This window comes from Petromyzon marinus, unplaced genomic scaffold, assembly GCF_048934315.1.
Source record: "Petromyzon marinus isolate PM22_M1 ecotype Great Lakes invasive population unplaced genomic scaffold, UKy_Petmar_22M1.pri1.0 PM_Scaffold_22, whole genome shotgun sequence".
Classification (NCBI taxonomy): Eukaryota; Metazoa; Chordata; class Hyperoartia; order Petromyzontiformes; family Petromyzontidae; genus Petromyzon; species Petromyzon marinus.
In genome coordinates this window covers 196,468-206,571 of record NW_027423191.1, presented here as the reverse complement: position 1 = coordinate 206,571, position 10,104 = coordinate 196,468, and the positions used below count along the sequence as shown (strand labels likewise).

Here is a 10,104-nt window from a genome sequence, read left to right as displayed (position 1 = left end):
TGCGCGTTTCCCACTCCCTCCAGAGGGCCCTGAAGGCCGCCTGGAAGTCAGCGTTCTCCAGTAGACGCAGGTCGAGTCGCCAGTACGGGCTGCGCCGCTCGACCAGGGGGGGGTGCAGCCGTGCGGTGACCATGTGGTGGTCAGAGAAACCCGTCGGGACCACCCGACTCTCGCCGAGCAGGTTGGCCCCGTCCGGGCTGATGTAGAGTCGGTCGAGCCTCGCGAGGCTGATCCGCCCCTGAGCGCCGCACCTGCACCACGTGTATTGGAGCTGCGCGGGATGTTGGAGGCGCCACGCGTCAATTAACCGCTGTCTGTTCACAATTTCGGCCAGTGCCCTCGCGGCCTCCGGGTGGGGTTCAACGCCGTTACGGTCGAGGGCCGGGTTTAGGGTGCAGTTAAAATCCCCGCCCACGACGGTGATCACCCCGTCCACGGCGGCCTCCCCCAGTGCGTCCCGCAGTGCGCCCGCGAAGAACGACTCCCTGTCACGGCTCGCGCTTGGCGCGTACGCATTGACGAGCCTCAGCCTGGTGCCGGCGAGCGCGATGTCCGCCGTGACCAGGTGTCCTCTCACCGCTTCCGTAAAGGTCACGCTGTCCGGGTTCAACTTCGGGCTGCAGACTATCGCGACCCCCGCCCTGCCCGCCTCCTCGTGACTAAAAAACGTCCGGCCTCCCAAACGGTGCTGCCGTTGGGCCAGCAACGCGGGGTCGAGATGGGTCTCCTGCAGCAGAGCCACGTCCACTTTCGTGTCTTGCAGGAACTGACACACGCGTCGCCACCGTGCATCGCTGCGGGCGCTGTTACAATTTAAGGTCGCGACACAGATACCCGTTGCCTTGGCGGTGGTTGTCGTGGCAGGCATCCGGTGTTCACTCCGGGATAGGGGGGAGGGGGGGGTACTGCTTTTTCAGCTGCCGTAGCATCACCCTCAGGCGGAAGACCTCCCTAGAGGTGTGACCGCACACCCGCGGCGCCTGGCAGACGCCCTGCGCCACCTTCATGAATTGCTTCACGTCCGGGAAGGTGTCCTCAACTTTAAACCCCCGTTTCCCAAACTTGGCCTGTAGGAAGCGGCGTATCGCGGCAGGGGTGTACTCCGTCGCCCCCTCGACCTCCCCGCGAACCCGCTCGCTGCCGTCGGCAACTTCGTCTCCGTCGCCGTCACCGTCGGTCCCCATTCGCTCCTTGCCGTCCGCGTCCTCGCGCGCGTCGCGGTCCTCGGCGGTCGCCCCGCTCCCCGGCTCGGGCTCGCCCGCTCCCCCCGCCTCCCGGCGGTCACGCGGCTCGCCCCTGCCTTTAACGCCGGCGAGCGCCGCCCGTTTGGGCCGTTCGCCCTCGCGCGTCGCCGCCGCGGGGCCGGCTCTGGCTCTGCGCTTCCGCGACACGACCAGGGTGTAGCCGTCCCCTTCCCCCTCCGGTGCCGCCTCCATGGGTTCGCCTCCGGAGTCGGCTTGGTCGGGCGCGTGCTGCTCCTGCTGCTGCTGCGGCTGCTGCTGCGGCTGCTGCTGCGGCTGCTGCTGCTGCTGCTGCTGCTCCTGCTGCTGCTGCGGCTGCTGCTGCGGCTGCTGCTGCTGCTGCTGCTGCGGCTGCTGCTGCTCCTGCCGCTCCTGCAGCTGCTGCTGCTGCCGCTGCTGCTGCTGCCGCTGCTGCCGCTGCTGCAGCTGCGGCTGCTGCTGCTGCCGCTGCTGCAGCTGTTGTTGCTGCTACTACTGTCGTGGTGCCTGCTCTGCGCCCGCGGCCGCGGGTGGCGCGGCGGCAGCGTCCTCGTTTTTCTTGTCCGTGCAGTGCCTCCGGGTGTGGCCGGTAGCCCCACACCCGAAGCACCGAAGTGCAGCTGTCGAGGCGTTCACAGTATAGACGCACCCATCGATTGTGTATTTAAGGGTAACGTCCAGTTCTGTGTTGCCTCCCGTTAAGACCATGAACGTTTGGCGCTGGAGCGACATCACATGCGCCAACCTGGGGTCCCTCGTCCGTAGAGGGAGCATGGCGATCCTAGACACCGCCGTCCCGAAGCGCTGCAGATCCTTGCGCAGGACTTCGCTGCTCAGGAACGGCGGCGCTCCCGAGAGCACCACGCGGACGGCGGGCGTGGAGAGCGGCGTGCACGGCAGGAACAGGTCCCCGACAGTGAGCCCCGTCTCCACGAGGCTCGCCACCATCGCCTCCTCCGCCACGTAGATGGTGACGCCGCGGTTTTGGCGCTGGGCGGCGAGGACGTTGGCGTGGCCCACGCCCGTCGCCACCGCGGCGGCGACGGCGTCGACGGCGACCTCCGTCGGCGGAAAAACGACGACCCCATTCCGCCTCGTGAGGCTCTCCAACCTGGTGTGCTGTGCCATGATGATAGGCGGCCACAGCTCACCTGCGCGCGCGTCGTTGCTGTTGCTGCTGCTGCTAACTTGTGTGCAACTCCTGGGTCGATCGAGGCGGATTTTCGCTCGAGTTTCACCGTGAGTAAAAATAAAAAATAAAAGGGACTAAGGGAAAATAAAATAAAAATAAAAAGGCCAAATGAAAGTGTGTATATTAAAAAAGCGATACGGTCTATGTGTCTCTGTGTGATGAGTCTGTGCGTCTCTGTGTGGTGAGTCTGTGGGTCTCTGTGTGGTGAGTCTATGGATCTCTTTGTTGTGAGTCTGTGGGTGTCTGTGTGGTGAGTCTGTGGGTCTCTGTGTGGTGAGTCTGTAGGTCTCTGTGTGGTGAGACTGGGTCTCTGTGGGGTGAGACTGGGTCTCTGTGGGGTGAGTCTGTGGGTCTCTGTGTGGTGAGTCTGTCGGTCTCTGTGTGGTGAGTCTGTGGGACTCTGTGTGGTGAGTCCTTGGGTCTCTGTGTGGTGACTCTGTGGGTCTCTGTGTGATGAGTCTATGGGTCTCTGTGTGGTGAGTCTGTGGGTCTCTGTGTGGTGAGTCTGTGGGTCTCTGTGTGGTGAGTCTGTGAGTTTCTGTGGTGAGTCAGTGGGTCTCCGTGTGGTGAGTCTGTGAGTCTCTGTGTGGTGAGTCTATGGATCTCTTTGTGGTGAGTCTGTGGGTGTCTGTGTGGTGAGTCTGTGGGTCTCTGTGTGGTGAGACTGTGGGTCTCTGTGGGGTGAGTCTGTGGGTCTCTGTGTGGTGAGTGTAGGTCTCTGTGTGGTGAGACTGTGGGTCTCTGTGTGGTGAGTCTGTGGGTCTCTGTGTGGTGAGTCTATGGGTCCCTGTGTGGTGGGTCTCAGTGGTGAGTCAGTGGGTCTCTGTGTGGTGAGTCTATGGGTCTCTTTGTGATGAGTCTATGTGTCTCTGTGTGATGAGTCTGTGGGTCTCTGTGTGGTGAGTCTATGGGTCTCTGTGTGATGAGTCTATTTGTCTCTGTGTGATGAGTCTGTGGGTCTCTGTGTGGTGAGTCTGTGGGTCTCTGTGTGGTGAGTCTGTGGGTTTCTGTGGTGAATCAGTGGGTCTCCGTGTGGTGAGTCTGTGGGTCTATGGATCTCTTTGTGGTGAGTCTGTGGGTCTCTGTGTGATGAATCTGTGGGTCTCTGTGTGGTGAGTCTGTAGGTCTCTGTGTGATGAGTCTATGGGTCTCTGTGTGGTGAGTCTGTGGGTCTCTGTGTGGTGAGTCTGTGGGTCTCTGTTTGGTGAGTCTGTGGGTCTCTGTGTGGTGAATCTGTGGGTCTCTGTGTGGTGAGTCTGTGGGTCTCTGTGTGATGAGTCTATGGGTCTCTGTGTAGTGAGTCTATGGGTCTCTGTGTGGTGAGTTTGTGGGTCTCTGTGTGGTGAGACTGTGGGTCTCTGTGTGGTGAGTCTGTGGGTCTCTGTGTGGTGAGTCTGTGGGTCTCTGTGTGGTGCGTCTGTGGGTCTCTGTGTGGTGCGTCTGTGGGTCTCTGTGTGGTGAGTCTGTGGGTCTCTGTGTGGTGAGTCTGTGGGTCTCTGTGTGATGAGTCTGTGGGTCTCTGTGTGGTGAGTCTGGGTGTCTGTGTGGTGAGTCTGTGGGTCTCTGTGTGCTGAGTCTGTGGGTCTCTGTGTGGTGAGTCTGTGGGTCTCTGTGTGGTGAGTCTGTGCGTCTCTGTGTGGTGAGTCTGTGGGTCTCTGTGTGGTGAGTCTGTGGGTACTCTTTGGTTCTATTGGGTAAAGTCAAGTAGGTAAAAAAATAAAATAACAAAAATCACGACGTTTCGGCCATAACACAAGCGGCCTTCATCAGGTGAAGGGACGAGACTGTCTGGAGGACAGCACTGGAGTGAAAAAAGCCACGCTCAGATCACGACCTTTAAGCTGTGTGAGAAGAAACAAAGCGCCTTGACAAAGGAATTAGCATATAATTTAGCATTAAAATGGCTGAGTGATTAGCTTGTGACTGGTCACAGAAATGGCTATGTTAAAGTTAAAGCATACACATCCGCAAAGGCACCCCTTGACAAAGGAATTAGCATAGAATTTAGCATTGCAATAGCTGAGTGATTAGCTTGTAACTGGTCGCAGAAATAGCTATGTTAAAGTCAGAGCATATACATTCACCGAGGCACCTAGTACAAATCAAACAGGAGAATTAAGCAACCATTGGAAAGATCTAAATCGAACAAAACATTAAACTAATTTCAATGGTACAGTATATTTTTCAAGTAGTAGTACCCCAAACTTTCGCAGCTCTTATAAATTCCCTTTTCACACCATCAATATGTAATCTACCCCCCCCCCCCCCCGCGCCAAACGGCAAGTCCACCGGCACGTACACCACCTCTTTTCTATAATCGGCCAATCAAATGCTAATGTTTATGCTAATTTCTTTGTCAGGACACCTTGTTTGCTCGCACACAGCTTAAAGGTCCGCGGTCTGAGCGTGGTTGTGTTTCGCTAAATTCTCCTGTGTGATTTGTACTAGGTGCCTCGGTGAATGTATATGCTCTGACTTTAACATAGCTATTTCTGTGACCAGTTACAAGCTAATCACTCAGCTATTTCAATGCTAAATTCTATGCTAATTCTTTTGTCAAGGGGTGCCTCTGCGGATGTGTATACTTTAACTTAGCTATTTCAATGCTAAATTCTATGCTAATTCCTTTGTCAAGGGGTGCCTTTGCGGATGTGTATGCTTTAACTTTAACATAGCCATTTCTGTGACCAGTCACAAGCTAATCACTCAGCCATTTCAATGCAAAATTACATGATAATTCCTTTGTCAAGGCGCTTTGTTTCTTCTCACACAGCTTAAAGGTCGTGATCTGAGCGTGGCTTTTTATCTCTCCAGCGCTGTCCTCCAAACAGTCTCGTCCCTTCACCTGATGAAGGCCGCTTGTGTTGTGGCCGAATCGTTATTTTTGTTTTTTTATATTTTACCTATGTGACTTTACCCAATAGAACCAAAGAGTATGGATCCTTGCAGTCACGAAAGCTTTAAATCTAGAATCTGTGGGTCTCTGTGTGGTGAGTCTGTGGGTCTGTGTGGTGAGTCTGTGGGTCTCTGTGTGGTGAGTCTGTGCGTCTCTGTGTGGTGAGTCTGTGGGTCTCTGTGTGGTGAGTCTGTGGGTCTCTGTGTGGTGAGTCTGTGGGTCTCTGTCTGGTGAGTCTGTGGGTCTCTGTGTGGTGAATCTGTGGGTCTCTCTGTGGTGAGTCTGTGGGTCTCTGTGTGGTGAGTCTGTGGGTCTCTGTGTGGTGAGTCTGTGGGTCTCTGGTGAGTCTGTGGGTCTCTGTGTGGTGAATCTGTGGATCTGTGTGTGGTAAGTCTGTGGGTCTGTGTGCTGAGTCTGTGGGTCTCTGTCTGGTGAGTGTGTGGGCAGTGGTGGTGCAGTGGTTAGCGCACTGTGTGTGGGGAGCGGTGGTGCAGTGGTTAGCGCACTGTGTGTGTGTGGGGAGCGGTGGTGCAGTGGTTAGCACACTGTGTGTGTAGAGGCTACACCGGGGATCTTTGTCTGTGTATAGGTGCTGCTACTCACTACTAACAGCACTTGTCCCTACAGCCTGCTAGAGGCTACACGGGGGATCTTTGTCCGTGTATAGGTGCTGCTACTCGCAAATAGCTCTTGCCTCTACAGCCTGCTAGAGGCTACACGGGGGATCTTTGTCTGCGTGTAGTTGCTGCTACTCGCTATTACTAACACCACTTGTCCCTACAGCCTGCTAGAGGCTACATGGGGGATCTTTGTCTGTATGTAGGTGCTGCTACTCACTACTAACAGCACTTGTCCCTTCAGCCTGCTAGAGGCTACATGGGGGATCTTTTTCTGTGTGTAGGTGCTGCTACTTGCTACTAACAGCACTTGCCCCTACAGCCTGCTAGAGGCTACACGGGGGATCATTGTCTGTGTGTAGGTGCTGCTACTTGCTACTACTAACGGCACTTGGCCCTATAGCCTGCTAGAGGCTACACGGGGGATCTTTGTCTTGTTTGTGCAGTCCCTTGGCTTACCGTTGTTGATTGTCGGTGGCTTGAAGAAGAAAATAAAAACATGAGTTTATACGTTTAAAGACGATTTTATTTGAACACAAAACGTTTTGGCTACAGATCAACAAGCGACACCCCCTCTGAGAGAGACTCGGAGAGAGAGAGACTCAGACACAGGGCTCGAACCCAGGCACTACGAGATCAGTGGCACGCTGCCACCCCCACCGTGGATTCCTTCACTTGCGCTCGATCCTGGCGCTGACCGACGTCTTGCCGCCTCCTCCTCCACCGCCTCGTCACCCAGATCTTGGCTGAGCGGGGTTCTTGCTTCGAGGAGGTGGTGGCGGCGGCGGCGGAGGCATCGATGAATCCGTTGAGTCGTCGCTGCTGCGGTCTTCCTGCTCCTCCTACGTGTAACGAGGTTGTGCTGTGGGCGACAGAGAAGAGGTGAAGGTGGTGGTGGTGGAGGCAGAAGAGGTGGCGGTGTAGGAGGCCGCTATGAACCACACAGCGTGACACGGCCACCGTGAGCCCGGCCATTACGAACCTCGGCCGTGATTAACCCGACCACTATGAACCCGGCCGTTACGAACCCGGGCATTGGGAACCACACAGCGTGACCCGGGGGCTTTGTGAACCCAACCGCTGTATGAGGAAATGAGAGGTTTTTGACCCCTTCCTGGCAATAAAACAACGGGACTCCGCACTAAGGCCCTTTGCAGGGGAATCGTGACTAACCACACGCACGACGCTTGTGGTGGACATGGAAGCAAAAACACGCTCCGTATTTTTATTAATGACAGTAACTTGATTCCTTGTAGTGAAACGGTTTATATTTGCCGTTTGAACACCTGCTGTTTTATTGCCAGAAAGGGTATGAAGCACCTTTTTCCATACTTTTGTAGTGTTGTAAGGACGAGCAGACTTCTTTAGGAGGCACACTGTTTATTGTATTATTTCCTTATACAACGCTTAACACACAGAGGGATATTCGGTCCCCTCACCCGATACCCTAGGGAGGTACAGCCTCCGGACCTGGCGGGACTCACACGTCTACCGCTAACCTCCTTGATACCTAAGGAGGTACAACCTCCGGACTTGGCGGGACTCACACGTCTACCGCTATCCTAGTCCTCCGGCTAGGACCTAGGGGAGGCTATCTGACCCACCGCTGGCCCGGTGGGTCCTGACCACTGGGTATGCCGAGCCTTAGCCCTTAGAAGGGCTGGGAGGCTGGTCAAGGGTCCTAGCTAGGCTTCAGCCCAGTCTTCTGTCTTCGTGCAGGGAGAGAACTCACGAGGTCCGTTGGGTCACCCGTCTTATACCCCTTCGTGGCCAGGCAGAACCAATCACACATTCCCACGTGGAACTGTCTGATTGGTTCGCCCCAAAACCCTGGCCACGATCCGTTTCACCTCGACTGACCCCAACCGTTGTACCCAGGGGTAATGCTGCACCGCCCTGGTGGCAACGCAGGTTACGCAACAGCGCGCAGTTAACACCTCTACACTTTTGTAATGACAGGGGAGTCAGCTGTGAGTGAAGGGACCGGTGGCCACGGGAGGTAATGACAGGGGGAGTCAGCTGTGAGTGTGAAGGGACCGGTGGCCACGGGAGGTAATGACAGGGGGAGTCAGCTGTGAGTGCGAAGGGACCGGTGGCCACGGGAGGTAATGACAGGGGGAGTCAGCTGTGAGTGTGAAGGGACCGGTGGCCACAGGCGGTAATGACAGGGGGAGTCAGCTGTGAGTGTGAAGGGACCGGTGGCCATGGGAGGTAATGACAGGGGGAGTCAGCTGTGAGTGTGAAGGGACCGGTGGCCACGGGAGGTAATGACAGGGGGAGTCAGCTGTGGGTGTGAAGGGACCGGTGGCCACGGGAGGTAATGACAGGGGGAGTCAGCTGCGAGTGTGAAGGGACCGGTGGCCACGGGAGGTAATGACAGGGGGAGTCAACTGTGAGTGAAGGGACCGGTGGCCACGGGAGGTAATGACAGGGGGAGTCAGCTGTGAGTGTGAAGGGACTGGTGGCCACGGGAGGTAATGACAGGGGGAGTCAGCTGTGAGTGTGAAGGGACCGGTGGCCACGGGAGGTAATGACAGGGGGAGTCAGCTGTGAGTGTGAAGGGACCGGTGGCCACGGGATATAATGACAGGGGGAGTCAGCTGTGAGTGTGAAGGGACCGGTGGCCACGGAGGTAATGACAGGGGGAGTCAGCTGTGAGTGAAGGGACCGCTGGCCACGGGAGGTAATGACAGGGGGAGTCAGCTGTGAGTGTGAAGGGACCGGTGGCCACGGGAGGTAATGACAGGGGGAGTCAGCTGTGAGTGTGAAGGGACTGGTGGCCACGGGAGGTAATGACAGGGGGAGTCAGCTGTGAGTGTGAAGGGACCGGTGGCCACGGGAGGTAATGACAGGGGGAGTCAGCTGTGAGTTTGAAGGGACTGGTGGCCACGGGAGGAAATGACAGGGGGAGTCAGCTGTGAGTGTGAAGGGACCGGTGGCCACAGGAGGAAATGACAGGGGGAGTCAGCTGTGAGTGTGAGTGGACCAGTGGCCACGGGAGGTAATGACAGGGGGAGTCAGCTGTGTGAGTGGACCAGTGGCCACGGGAGGTAATGACAGGGGGAGTCAGCTGTGAGTGAAGGGACCGGTGGCCACGGGAGGTAATGACAGGGGGAGTCAGCTGTGAGTGTGAAGGGACCGGTGGCCACGGGAGGTAATGACAGGGGGAGTCAGCTGTGAGTGAAGGGACCGGTGGCCACGGGAGGTAATGACAGGGGGAGTCAGCTGTGAGTGAAGGGACCGGTGGCCACGGGAGGTAATGACAGGGGGAGTCAGCTGTGAGTGTGAAGGGACCGGTGGCCATGAGAGGTAATGACAAGGGGAGTCAGCTGTGAGTGTGAAGGGACCGGTGGCCACGGGAGGTAATGACAGGGGAGTCAGCTGTGAGTGTGAAGGGACCGGTGGCCACGGGAGGTAATGACAGGGGGAGTCAGCTGTGAGTGTGAAGGGACCGGTGGCCACGGGAGGTAATGACAGGGGGAGTCAGCTGTTAGTGTGAAGGGACCGGTGGCCATGGGAGGAAATGACAGGGGGAGTCAGCTGTGGGTGTGAAGAGACCGGTGGCCACGGGAGGTAATGACAGGGGGAGTCAGCTGTGAGTGCGAAGGGACCGGTGGCCACGGGAGGTAATGACAGGGGGAGTCAGCTGTGGGTTTGAAGGGACCGGTGGCCACGGGAATGTTCGCGATGTCAAGTGAACGGGTCTTCAATAAAGCGCCACATCGGGAGGAGTGTGTCAATGTCGTCGCTACACTTTCATGAGTGGCACGACTCATGAAAGTGTAGCGGGGCCGGAGGGGGTGGCCCCTCCCCCCGCGTCCTCAGCGGTGGGGTGTTCTCCAGGTCGCTGTCCCACTCCACCGCCGCGCGCCATTGCCGAGGCTTGTGGGGGCGGGCACGGTGACCTGGCGGGAGGAGGGGGGGGGGCGATAGAGGGGAGCACTCAGCCACCCACTCAGCCACCCACCCACACTCACCCACTCACCCAACCACACACTCATCCACCCATCCACTCATCCACCCACCCACTCATCTACCAACTCAACCACTCATCCATCCACCCACACTCACCCACTCACCCAACCACCCACCCACACACTCATCCACCCATCCGCTCATCCACCCTCCCACCCACCCACTCATCCACCCATACGTTCATCCACCCACCCACTCATCTAC

General features: G+C 57.2%; 1 long non-coding RNA gene across 1 annotated transcript; it reads right to left on the bottom strand.

The window, feature by feature from the left end:
- Nucleotides 1-6,429: 6,429 nt before the first annotated feature.
- LOC142922926 (uncharacterized) lies at nucleotides 6,430-8,471 on the bottom strand. Its single transcript, XR_012940427.1, has 2 exons — nucleotides 7,258-8,471; nucleotides 6,430-6,787 (listed from the first exon to the last, which is right to left on the bottom strand). It is a non-coding gene; the product is annotated as an uncharacterized LOC142922926 (long non-coding RNA).
- Nucleotides 8,472-10,104: the final 1,633 nt, after the last annotated feature.